This window comes from Mus caroli, chromosome 6 (assembly GCF_900094665.2).
Source record: "Mus caroli chromosome 6, CAROLI_EIJ_v1.1, whole genome shotgun sequence".
Taxonomy (NCBI): Eukaryota; Metazoa; Chordata; class Mammalia; order Rodentia; family Muridae; genus Mus; species Mus caroli.
The window spans coordinates 2,593,295-2,604,001 of record NC_034575.1 but is presented as its reverse complement, the minus strand read 5'-3'; the positions used below and the strand labels follow the sequence as shown (position 1 = coordinate 2,604,001).

The window sequence follows — 10,707 nt, the reverse complement described above, 5'->3', positions numbered from 1 at the left end:
TCCTTCCTTCCTTCCTTCCTTCCTTCCTTCCTTTCTTTCTTTCTTTCTTTCTTTCTTTCTTTCTTTCTTTCTTTCTTTCTTTCTTCTTTGGGGGTGGGGGGTCTTTGGACTTAATTACCTTTTTTTGTATGTAAAACATATGGTCCCAGAGTCCAGACTGTGACACAGAAGGAATGTCTGCTGGGAAGCCTGGCTTGCTTCTGCTCTCCCCTGAGTGCCTTCCTCTCTGGAGTCTTTCCTGCCACAGAATGCTTCTCTTCCTCAATAAGTGAGCTGATGCTAATATTCGCATTTACGCTGGCTTCTTAAACAGAACAGGCAGCTAATAAATGATCTTTCTCCATCCCTTCCCCACAGACACACACTCTAGCAAGAATATGCATTTGTGTGTGAATTACATCCTCCAAAGACAGTCAGTAGTTAGTAGAGTTTTACTATGTGGAATCAGCTCTTAGTATGGTCCCCTGAGCTGCCCCTCTGTCTTGCCTGTGCTGCCTGGAGCCTGAGGAGAGCCATTGCGGTTGTGGTAGTTTCTGTTCTGAGACCACAGGAGATCTGTGAACTGGCACACAGGCTCAGGACCGCCGTGAGTACGGGATCCTGTGCCCGAGTACAAAGCTGGATAGGGTGCTATGTCTGTAATGCCAATGCCAGGAAGGCAGAGACAAGGTTTCTTAGGCTTGCTGGTTACCTAGTCTCCATGAACATCAGTGTAGGTTAGTCTAAGCTCTAGGTTTAGTGAGAGACCCTGTTTCAAAAAAGATGTGGAGAAGGATTGAGGAGGGCACCCAATGTCCTCTGACTTTTACTGGTGTATAAGCCTTGCACACAGATGATACACTTGAAAACGTGCGCGCGCGGGCGCGCGCACACACACACACACACACACACACACACACACACACACACACACACAGAGTAGCTCTCCATCTGTGGCGAGTCTGTGTTGCAGCTCAAGTGCTCAGCTTAGAGACCATAATCTTCTCTTTTGCTCTTAAGTATTTGTTCCATTCAAGCCTTGGTAATTGAATAATGCCCACCATACTAGGAGCAGGCCCATCTAGGAAGATGACAGTGTTATCATTAGATACACCTCAAAGCAGTGTTTTGTCTTGGGTCCCCATTATCCTAGTCAAGTTGATATAAAAAACAATCAGTTGTTAGAGAGAAACATGGACACAACATGACACGTACTGAATTGCTCTTCAGAGGTGCTCAAATGTGCCCGTATTTGTATTTGTGCACCAAACACTTCTTAGGGTTGCTTTGATGTTTTGTTTCTTTCTGTTTTTGTAACATACATGTATGTTTGTATGTATGTATGTATGTATGTATGCATGTATATAACTTCTGATAACTCCTGCCATCAGGCATAATGGCTCTTTCTCATAGGAAAAGCATTGCAGAGTGGAAGTAACGGTAGTGGTAGCAGACACAGCATTTGCCTTTTACTAGGTCTCTTAAAACCTCTGAGACTTTAGGCAAGTGCCCTGCTCTCTCTGAGCCTGTGGTGGCACTGAGAAGATTGTGCTACCTCCTGCTCTTTGGATGCTTGATGGGTGCTACCCAGGGAATGACATCTGTGGGTGTTCCGTTACCTTCCACTTCAGTTGACTCAGAGATACGATTCCCCTCTTCCTTCCCCAGTTCCTGCTATGGCCACATCTTCTACATCTCCCTGATTGTGAGGGTCCTTCTACATGATTCTTAGAGCCTTTCTTTCACATAAAGAGCAACAGTCTTTCCTGATATACCCACTGCCTGCCAGCTTCTGTCTAGCTTCTCCTTCTGTAGCTCTCAGCTACAGTTAATTTCTCTGCCCATTCATTCTTCACCACTCTCTGCAAGTTTCCCTTGTTGCTGGACTGAATTTGCCCTTGTTAAGTAGCACGTCGAACTCCAATGATCATATTAGCCTGCAGGTCAGCATGGGTGATCCATCATCCCTTCTTGGACCACTTTCTCTCTTTACTCTCAGCACACCTTGCTTGCAGCTTTCCTCCAGTCTCTCTGCCTGCTCCATCTCAGGCTCCATTTTTCTGGTTTTTCTCCATCTCCTTAGTTTTCACTCATACTTTCTGGGGTTTGTTTTTCTATGTCACATCTTAAATACTGAATACTTTCTACTTCAGTCCACTTAACTATAGTTCTTTTGAGGCTCCTGTCCTGTTCCCAGCACCCCTGCAAGGGACCCAACTTGGGAGCCCATTGAGGATGTTTCGTCCTGACATCCCCAGCACATCCTTGCTAATTGTTCATCTATGGTTTATATTTGCTTAGTTCCTGCCTTCTATAGACGTAAATGCAGCAACTTCTCCTCATTACACATCATGGTTCAGGCTATTAATTTCAAATTAGTTTTTAGATTCATTAACAGTGGTAGTTTTTTGTTTTTCTTCAGAAACAAACTAGCCAAGCCTTGAAAGGACTGGAGAGCTGAAATGCAGTTCAAGTTTTGATCGAGAGTCTGCCTGATTTGGTACTGGATTTACTTTTAAGACAGGGAGTGAAGAGTCCTTACCATCAGGAAGGGGGAAAAAGCATAAAAAGGCTGAGGTGTCTCCTCTGTAGAACCTTTATCTAGGGAAAGCTACAGAGCCTTGTAGCTTAATTTACTTTGCAAAGATAGCGGGAAGCATACTCAACAGCTTCGACTGCTGCTCATGCTGGGGCTGCTCAGCATTGTAGTTGCTGGCCTTGAGGAAAGCGACATCATTAGAAACGCTGGTGAAGTAATGCATAGGTAGTGAGGGGTGGGGCTGAGCACACGTGTCAGGTGGGCAGCCGCATTTCCTCCTTCTCTTCTTTAGCCTTCATGGAATAAAATAAAATGGAAACTTGAATAGACCCAAGTTTAAGACAGTCCTAATAAACTCTTGTGATGCTTTTAAATGAAATCTACATCTCAGGGTGACCCCTGTTATAACCAGAGATTCTCATATCATTTTGTTGAGATTCTTTGTGTAATAAAACATAATTTTGTGTGGAAAATTCACACTTTGGGGCCCAGATTTCTGTCAATCTTAAAGCAAACTTTGTTCCTGTAGTGAAATGATAATCCTTCCGAGACCTAGGAGCAGAGTAGAAGGAATGTTTTCTTTATTGTGAACTTTAGGTAAAAATCTAGAAATAACTACTTAATCAGAATTTTATAAACATAAAACCACTTTTTAATTTCACTTTTCATTCCTAATTTATTTTTTAGGTTGTTGGGCTACCCTTCCCAGCTGTTCCAGCAGATGCAGTTCAGCTTTGACTTGATTTAAAACTAGCTTGTCCTGTGACACCATTTTGGGGGGCGTGGCCATAGCTCCATCTGACTTGGTTGGGTCCTATACTCCTTGGCTGCATTTTGTTCAGAGGTGTATTTATCTTTGTAGTAAGTTTGTTCCTCCTTTTTCCATTAATTAATTAATTGATTAATTGATTAACTTTACATCTGAATTGCAGCTTCCCCTCCCACCTCTCCTCACAGTCCCTCCCTCTCATCTCTTCAACAGTTTGTTTCCTATTAATTGCTTTGTAGAAACCTCCATGCAAAGTAGATACTTTGGTATCTTTCTTTTGGTATCTCTTTACAATGCAGTGACAGAGAAAAAATCGTGGTTGTGGGTAGGCTTAGAGGTTGAGTTTATGTGTAATCAAGATCTGTCTCAAAAGCCACATCACTCTGCGATTTGGGAGGGGTAGGCCAATTGGGAAGAGGTGTCTGTGCAATCCGAGACAGTTTGTAGACACAGATGCTTGCTCCTGGTGCCCTAGGGTGACTTTTTTTTTTTAAAAACATATTATGCAGAACGGCTACCTGTATTAAGTAAGGCATTTTTCTAGAACACTCTGCACAAACCAGTTATTCCTGTAATTGAAACTATATGGTGCTTCACTACATTTTGAGTATTTAAAAATTTTAACTATGTGAGATAATTGAGATGAATTAGTTTCATTATGTTAATGATTTCAGAATGTGTCTGCATTGGGAAATAAGTTGTCCACCTTCAGTGCGTGCAGGTTTTGGGAGTCAGTTATGCCTCGGTCCATCGAGAAGCATGCTTTAGGTGATGCACGAAACAGCTCACACGTTCTATTTGCTTAGAAACCTCTTGCTATCTAAGCACGGTCTTTAAATTTCTTTTGTTGCTGAAGGTGGGGGCACCCTCTCTTTCATTCCTGTTAGAAAAGAATGTAACACTTTCATAGGAGAATTAGTAGGTTTTTCTTTCTTTGCAACTTGGAGTAAATTGAAAGCACCTCAGCCTTCTCTGTTTACCTGGGATGCTATGACAGTGCTGATGAGAACTATTGTCCCTGAAACGAAGTCTCATTTTTCATTTGACCAGAAATTTGTACAAATTCAGCTTAGGATCAACATGTACCCACTTTTTCATGTTCTTAGATATAGAAAATCATAATCTGTTTTAAACTTACTGTAACTGATGGGACACTTGTTTACATGGGTAAAATGACTCTATGCAAGTCGTATATTGAAGTTCATGTTAATGTTTGCTATTTAATGACACCTAATGATATTCAATGAAGGGTTATGCTGAACTGGAGAGAAAATGTGTTACCCAGGCAACTGCCTCTGGCAGGCTAGAGACTCGGGCATATGGCTCTATAGTACACATTATTTCAGCATCTTTAAGCATAAAGAACCACACATGTAATTGACTGTGAAAAATTACTGCTCAGTTACTGTATTGTATGGTCACAATAGAAGTAAATGAATACGTCATTGTTGTTGGAACAAGTCTGTTGGGAATCACTCCTAGACTCTACTATTTAAGAAGCAAAAATACAATAAGAAGAAAATAGCTGGTTTAATTAACATGTAAAAATTGGGTTAATTTGAATTCAGCTGGCGCAGCAGATATGAATGTGGGATTTGGGGTGGTGTTCTGGCTTTTTGTCCACACCATGCTTCGCTGTTTGGTGTTAGGGGCTTTCCTGTCATTTAGAGTCTGCTTTGCCTGGGGTTTCTATTACGTCACAGCAGAAGGGAGCTTGGTGCACTTTTATCCCAAACATAGAAGTTACAATCGAATGAACGAAAATGCTAAAATATTTGTAAGCAATTAAAAAATGCTTCTCATGGGAGATCGGTGTAACTTGATTTAATATGTCGAAGCATGATTTCAGTTGATGCTTATTATTTATACTGTGTAAAGCTGAGTGAGGAAACAGAAACTCACCATTGGTAGAGGGAAAACCAGAACAGAACAGAACAGAACAAAACCCAACCCACCCATCAACCAAAAAATCCCAGCCTATTTGCCCTTGTGACTTCCTGTGTGAGCTTAGGGGACTTTTTATTAGTTTTAGAGTATTGTTTTAATTATTATTACTTGAGTTCAGACATTCAGAAAAATCCACTGAGAACAGCAGTCAGTGTCTTCCAATAAAACTCATCCTGCTCAATTTTGATTTTTGTTAAATGCTGTTTGAGCAGAGGCACAACCGTCTTGTACTGAAATTCTCCATGAAGAAAATCACTGCTCGGTGGGCCGCACCTGACTGAGAGCCTTGGCCGTTTTAGGAGACTGCTTCTAAGAGGCCCAGGGAGCTGCAGTTTGCTGAGCTAAGAGTTTGCAGCCTGTGCTCTGCATGTTGGTTGGTCTGCTCTCTGTGCATTTCAAAGGACTGGTTAGTCAGAGTTCATCTGGGTACAGGAACAGCCTCAGCCGGTACACCAGTGACCATGGAAAAGCTCCTCGTGTCCCTCCCTGCCTTCCCACTTGAGCTGCTCCGTCCCTACTGTATTCTTTCTCCCTCGTTTGTTCGCCCTTCACTGCCTGACCACTCCATTTTTGGAGGGAAGGCAAGACAAGAACCGGAGACTGGAGAATCAACAGCCTTAGTGGCCACTTAGAGCAGCTGACAGATGGCTCACCTGCTGGCTTTTCAGTGAGTGATTGCTTTTCTGTGCCTTAATCTTCCCATTATCCATCATTTGCTATTTTAATAAAGTCGAAGCCTTCTCAACCAGCCTTAACTAAAGGAGCAGAAAAGATGTGGGAATCAGTGCTTTAAAAACCCTGCAGTTAGGGTAAATCATTATTCCAACAGGCTGCCCAGTTACCCTCCCTCCTTCCTTAGTGTCTTCTTAAAGACAATATAGAAATTAACATAAGGGCTTCGCAGTGAGCTGTTTTTCTTTTTTCTCTACCCTGTTAAGATCAGTACATTTTTTCTTAAAAAACTCTTTGGGTAATCTTAAAATATTAATGTAATATATATACATATATATATTTGTGATATACACTTATCACTCTCAGTATTTATGCAATTGGTATAATGTAATAGGTGATAAGGTAACTTTCCAGGGTTTTTTCAAAAGCATCTTTAAGTTTTTATATATTGTGTGTGACAGTTTGCCTGCATGTATGTATGTGCACCATGTGCATGCCTGATGCCCGAGGCGGCCAGAGGAGGATTCTGAGCCATCTTTCTGGCCCCAAATTTTCAGGTTTTAGAGACATTTTCTACCATTGATGCCTATTTATCTAGAGATGGTGGAGACGGAATTTGCCTCTAGTTTAGAAGGCTTTCGGTGTTCTTTTTTTAGGGTGAAATTGGCCACAGTCAGACCTTTTTTATATCTCAACGTTTGAAAGGTAGAATGTTGGGGATGTGGCTTAGACGTGGAAACAGATTCCGCCAAGACCACTGGGCAGTAGTTACCTAATAGGTAAAGAAAGAGAGGATGGGGTATAAAAATTGAGTTGGCAAGCCGGGCGTGGTGGCGCACGCCTTTAATCCCAGCACTCGGGAGGCAGAGGCAGGTGGATTTCTGAGTTCGAGGCCAGCCTGGTCTACAAAGTGAGTTCCAGGACAGCCAGGGCTATACAGAGAAACCCTGTCTCGAAAAAAACCAAAAAAAAAAAAAAAACAAAAAAAAAAAAATTGAGTTGGCAGAAGGTATGATTTAGTGTTAACTATCGGCAAAGGAGAACCACGAGAGAGATGAACCATATTGGTCTAAATGCTTGATTACCAGCCTCAGTCATGGAAGCCAATGTTCAAGGTGAAGGCAGGAATGCCATCCCCCCTGGTTGACACTGTCAGTCTGAGTAGCTTGAATGCTACTTGGAGTAGGTGACCTATAAGGCTGTGACCACATAGTTAGGGTTAGCAGTGTAGACGAGTCACTCTCTGTGGTAAGCTCACAGTTACGAAAGTTTACATATTTTTTGCCGTTGTCAACATGAAGGCAGTGATGTATGCAGAGGTGGTATTTATAGGCCAAATTCATGATAGCAACTCAGTAAAATCAGTAATAAAAATCTTTAATAGCTTTTTAGAGCCAGGCAGTAACCTGCCTGATTGAATGGTATGCGATCTGCCAGGTTTCGCTGGAGCCAATGAATTTAAATAGGCCCTTGGCAAACACCCCAGTGAGGTTTGAACCAGAGTTCAGTTGAGCTGTGAGCCAATCACACTGGCCTCCAGCTGGATGAGGCCAAGCCCATGCTGGATCCAGGGTGGACATGGGAGAATTCCCTGAGACCAGAGGATCCCACATGGGGCGGGGGTGGGGGTGAGGGTGGGGAAGACAGGCAAGACAGACACACCCCTCATAGCCTAGGAAAGGAGGCCACTAGGTGGTGAAGCTAAGGTAAGGCTAGAACTCAGTCTAGTCTCCACCTAACTCCTGCTGCCTTGGGACATAAAACCATACAGAGCACCGTTTCTTCTTATGTGCGTGTTTTAAATGTTAAACGTCCACTAAAGCTTGCATATGAATTTGCATAATTAGGGCTGTGACGCCTTCATATGCTCTCTGACCACCAGCCAGCCTGTTAAGTAAGAGTGTGTATGTGTGATCTCCCTTGTCACCTATGTAAGGGGCAGTTCAAATATCCTTGGTGACCTTAAGCCCTTATCAGTCTTCTGACTGCCGCTGTCCCTGCGGCCACAGGCTTCCTGGTGTCATTGAGGGGGACAGAGCCCTAATTGGGCTTCTAGTACATGCTCCTCCAGACTGTCTTTGGCCACATTCTCTCTGCTGCTATCAACTAGAACTGCTTGGTCTATGCGCTATGCGGTACTGGCTCAAGGGATCTTTCTAACTCTGGCAACACATGGCACTCCCCCGCATTCATTTTGCAGCGATGCCATGTGTAGGTACATGGGTATAAAAGTCTTTGAATGGCCCGCCACTCCTTGGCTGTCATCTTACCCTGGGGAGGCTAGCTAGTCTTGGATTTTCTTAGCCCCCTTGCATGGTTCCTGTACACCTTTGTTAACCATTCAGACAAAGCATCCCTGCCTCTCCTCTGAATTGCTTGTTGATTCTCGGTCCCTACAGGCTAGAAGCAGTGGAGTTGGGGCTAATCACACCAGTGAAGAAGAGTATCCGGGCCCGGGGCTCCAGCACAGCTCTCAGGCATCTGTCTTCTTTATTCTTTGCATTTTGTCACCTGGTTCTGGGATGCCCTTTGTGCTCATTGCTTTACCCGCCACTGAAGAGTGGTTCCTTGATTACCCAGATTCTTTTAGTTGTCATCATTTATGTCTAGGACATACATAGCCTAGAGTGGAAACACCCTACCTGTCCAGTGGATTATTTGCAAGGCATTCAAGGAACAGAGCTGGGAAAGCCAAAGAGTTATTAAGAGATGTTAACATTATAAAGCCCATGGCTCTTTACTGGGGAACACAGAGTCAGATGCTGCTGCTGCTGCTGCTGCTGTTGCTGCTGCTGTTGCTGCTGCTGCTTCTTCTCCCTCCTCCTCCTTTTCAGAACCACAGTACTTGCACATGGGTGGTCTTGGAAGCTCTGTTTCTGGACTTAGATTTTACTCTTTCACTTTTATCTCTGCCACTAATCCTGGACAATCGCCTGACTTCTGTTGCAGCTCACAGAAGGGGGTAATAAGCAAAAGTTATTTTTGGGAAGGCCTCTTGTGGTTAGGAATTGGAGTAAAGTGGTAATTGGATTTTGATATGGTGCATTGTCTACACTCAAACTTCCTAAAGTCTGAGCAGATCAGAGCCTCCTGCGCAGCTGTGTAAATTCTCATAGCCGCAGAACTGGCCTGGAGATAGGGCCCGGAGATGATGAAAGGACCACGTGGGGTCTCAGCCTCTGCAGGGCTGGAATGAGCCACAGCAGGGAGGAAGAGGGGAGTTACCCACCTCGGATAATTGAAGCTCCTGTGATACCCCCCCCCAAACCTTTGCTTCTTTTCTCAGTCTTGTCTTCTTGCCTCTCTCTCTCTCTTTCTCTCTCTCTCTCTCTCTCTCTCTCTCTCTCTCTCTCCTCTGCCCCTATCAAGGGGACTTTTGCTGTTTGATTTTGTATAAATTTTAATTTTTTTTTCCTTTTTGCAAAAACCAGTATGGTCTATGTGTTATTGGGAGAGAAATAGAAAATATGAGCAAGAATAAAGAATAAAGCCTTATATTTTAAATAATTCAATGAAAGATATGCACAGTTAACACTTTGATAGGCATGGTTCAGATTTTGTTCAGAATTTGTGCTTATATAAATATTTTTGTTTATTTTTAGCAAAATGGAGTAACTTGGCTTTGTTATCTTGTTTTTAGTTTTAGAGTATTTTTTGATTATGGCTATTTTGGGGAATGTGCGTGTGAGTATATGTATGAATGCATGTGCTGAGGGCACAGGATAACCCTGTATGAATCTCTTGGGCTTGGAGCAAACACTATCAACGTGTTGAGCTCACTGGAGCTGGGTTTTTGAGTTAGGGTGTCTCACCCTATAGCTCAAGCTATCCTGGGATTCCCCGTAGAGTTCAGGCCAAGATCCTCCTGCCTTGGGCTCCTAAGTGCTCAGGTGGCACACAGGTACCAACAGGCCCTGCTAATGGAGTCAGTTACTTCACATCATGTTTAAGTGATTTTTAACTTAATGCCATGGGTTTGTTTATATCATTTTTGGTGGGTAGGTAGTACTGTATATATAAAAGTTCTTTTAGTAAACCTAGCACATATTGTATGTTGAGTTTTTGCTTTGACTTTTTGTTTTGTTTTGTTTTTAGTTTTTTTCGCTAATATCAATGTGTGTTCTGTGAGGCTTCCTAAGAGTAAAAGCTTGTATACATTCACTAACTTTTCTCCTATGATAAATCCCTAGAAGTGAGATTATGGTGTCAAAGAATGTGCTGGACAGTTTTAGGTCAACTTGGCACATCTAAGAGGAAGAAACCTCAATTAAGAAAATGCCTCCATAAGATCCGGCCATAGGCAAGCCTGTAGAGCAATTTCTCAATTAGTGATTGGTGTGGAGGACCCAGCGATTGTGGCTGGTACTGTTCCTGGGCTGAAAGTCCTGGGTTCTTTAAGAAGGAAGGCTGAGCAAGCCATGGAGAGCAAGGCAGTAAGCAGCACCCCTCCATGGCCTCTGCATTAGCTCCTGCCTCCAGATTCCTGCCCTGTGTGAGTTCCTGACCTGACTTCCTTCAGTGATGAAAAGCAATGTGGAAGTGTCAGTCAACAAACCCTTTTCCTCCTCAACTTGCTATGGTCATGGTGCTTCATCACAGCAGTAGAAACTGTAACTATGACAAAGAATAATGACATTTTAAGACTTTTGTTCTGTTTCCAAATTGTCCTTAAGAGATGAGTACTTGCCGGGTGGTGGTGGCGCACGCCTTTAATCACAGCACTTGGGAGGCAGAGGCAGGCAGATTTCTGAGTTCGAGGCCAGCCTGGTCTACAGAGTGAGTTCCAGGACAGCCAGGGCTA

General features: G+C 43.2%; 1 protein-coding gene across 5 annotated transcripts in view; it reads left to right on the top strand.

Annotated features, from left to right (window-relative positions):
- LOC110296011 (calcium-binding mitochondrial carrier protein Aralar2-like) overlaps positions 1-10,707 on the top strand; it is an 87,581-nt gene that overhangs the window by 49,801 nt on the left and 27,073 nt on the right. The gene's annotated exons all lie outside the window — the stretch shown is intronic.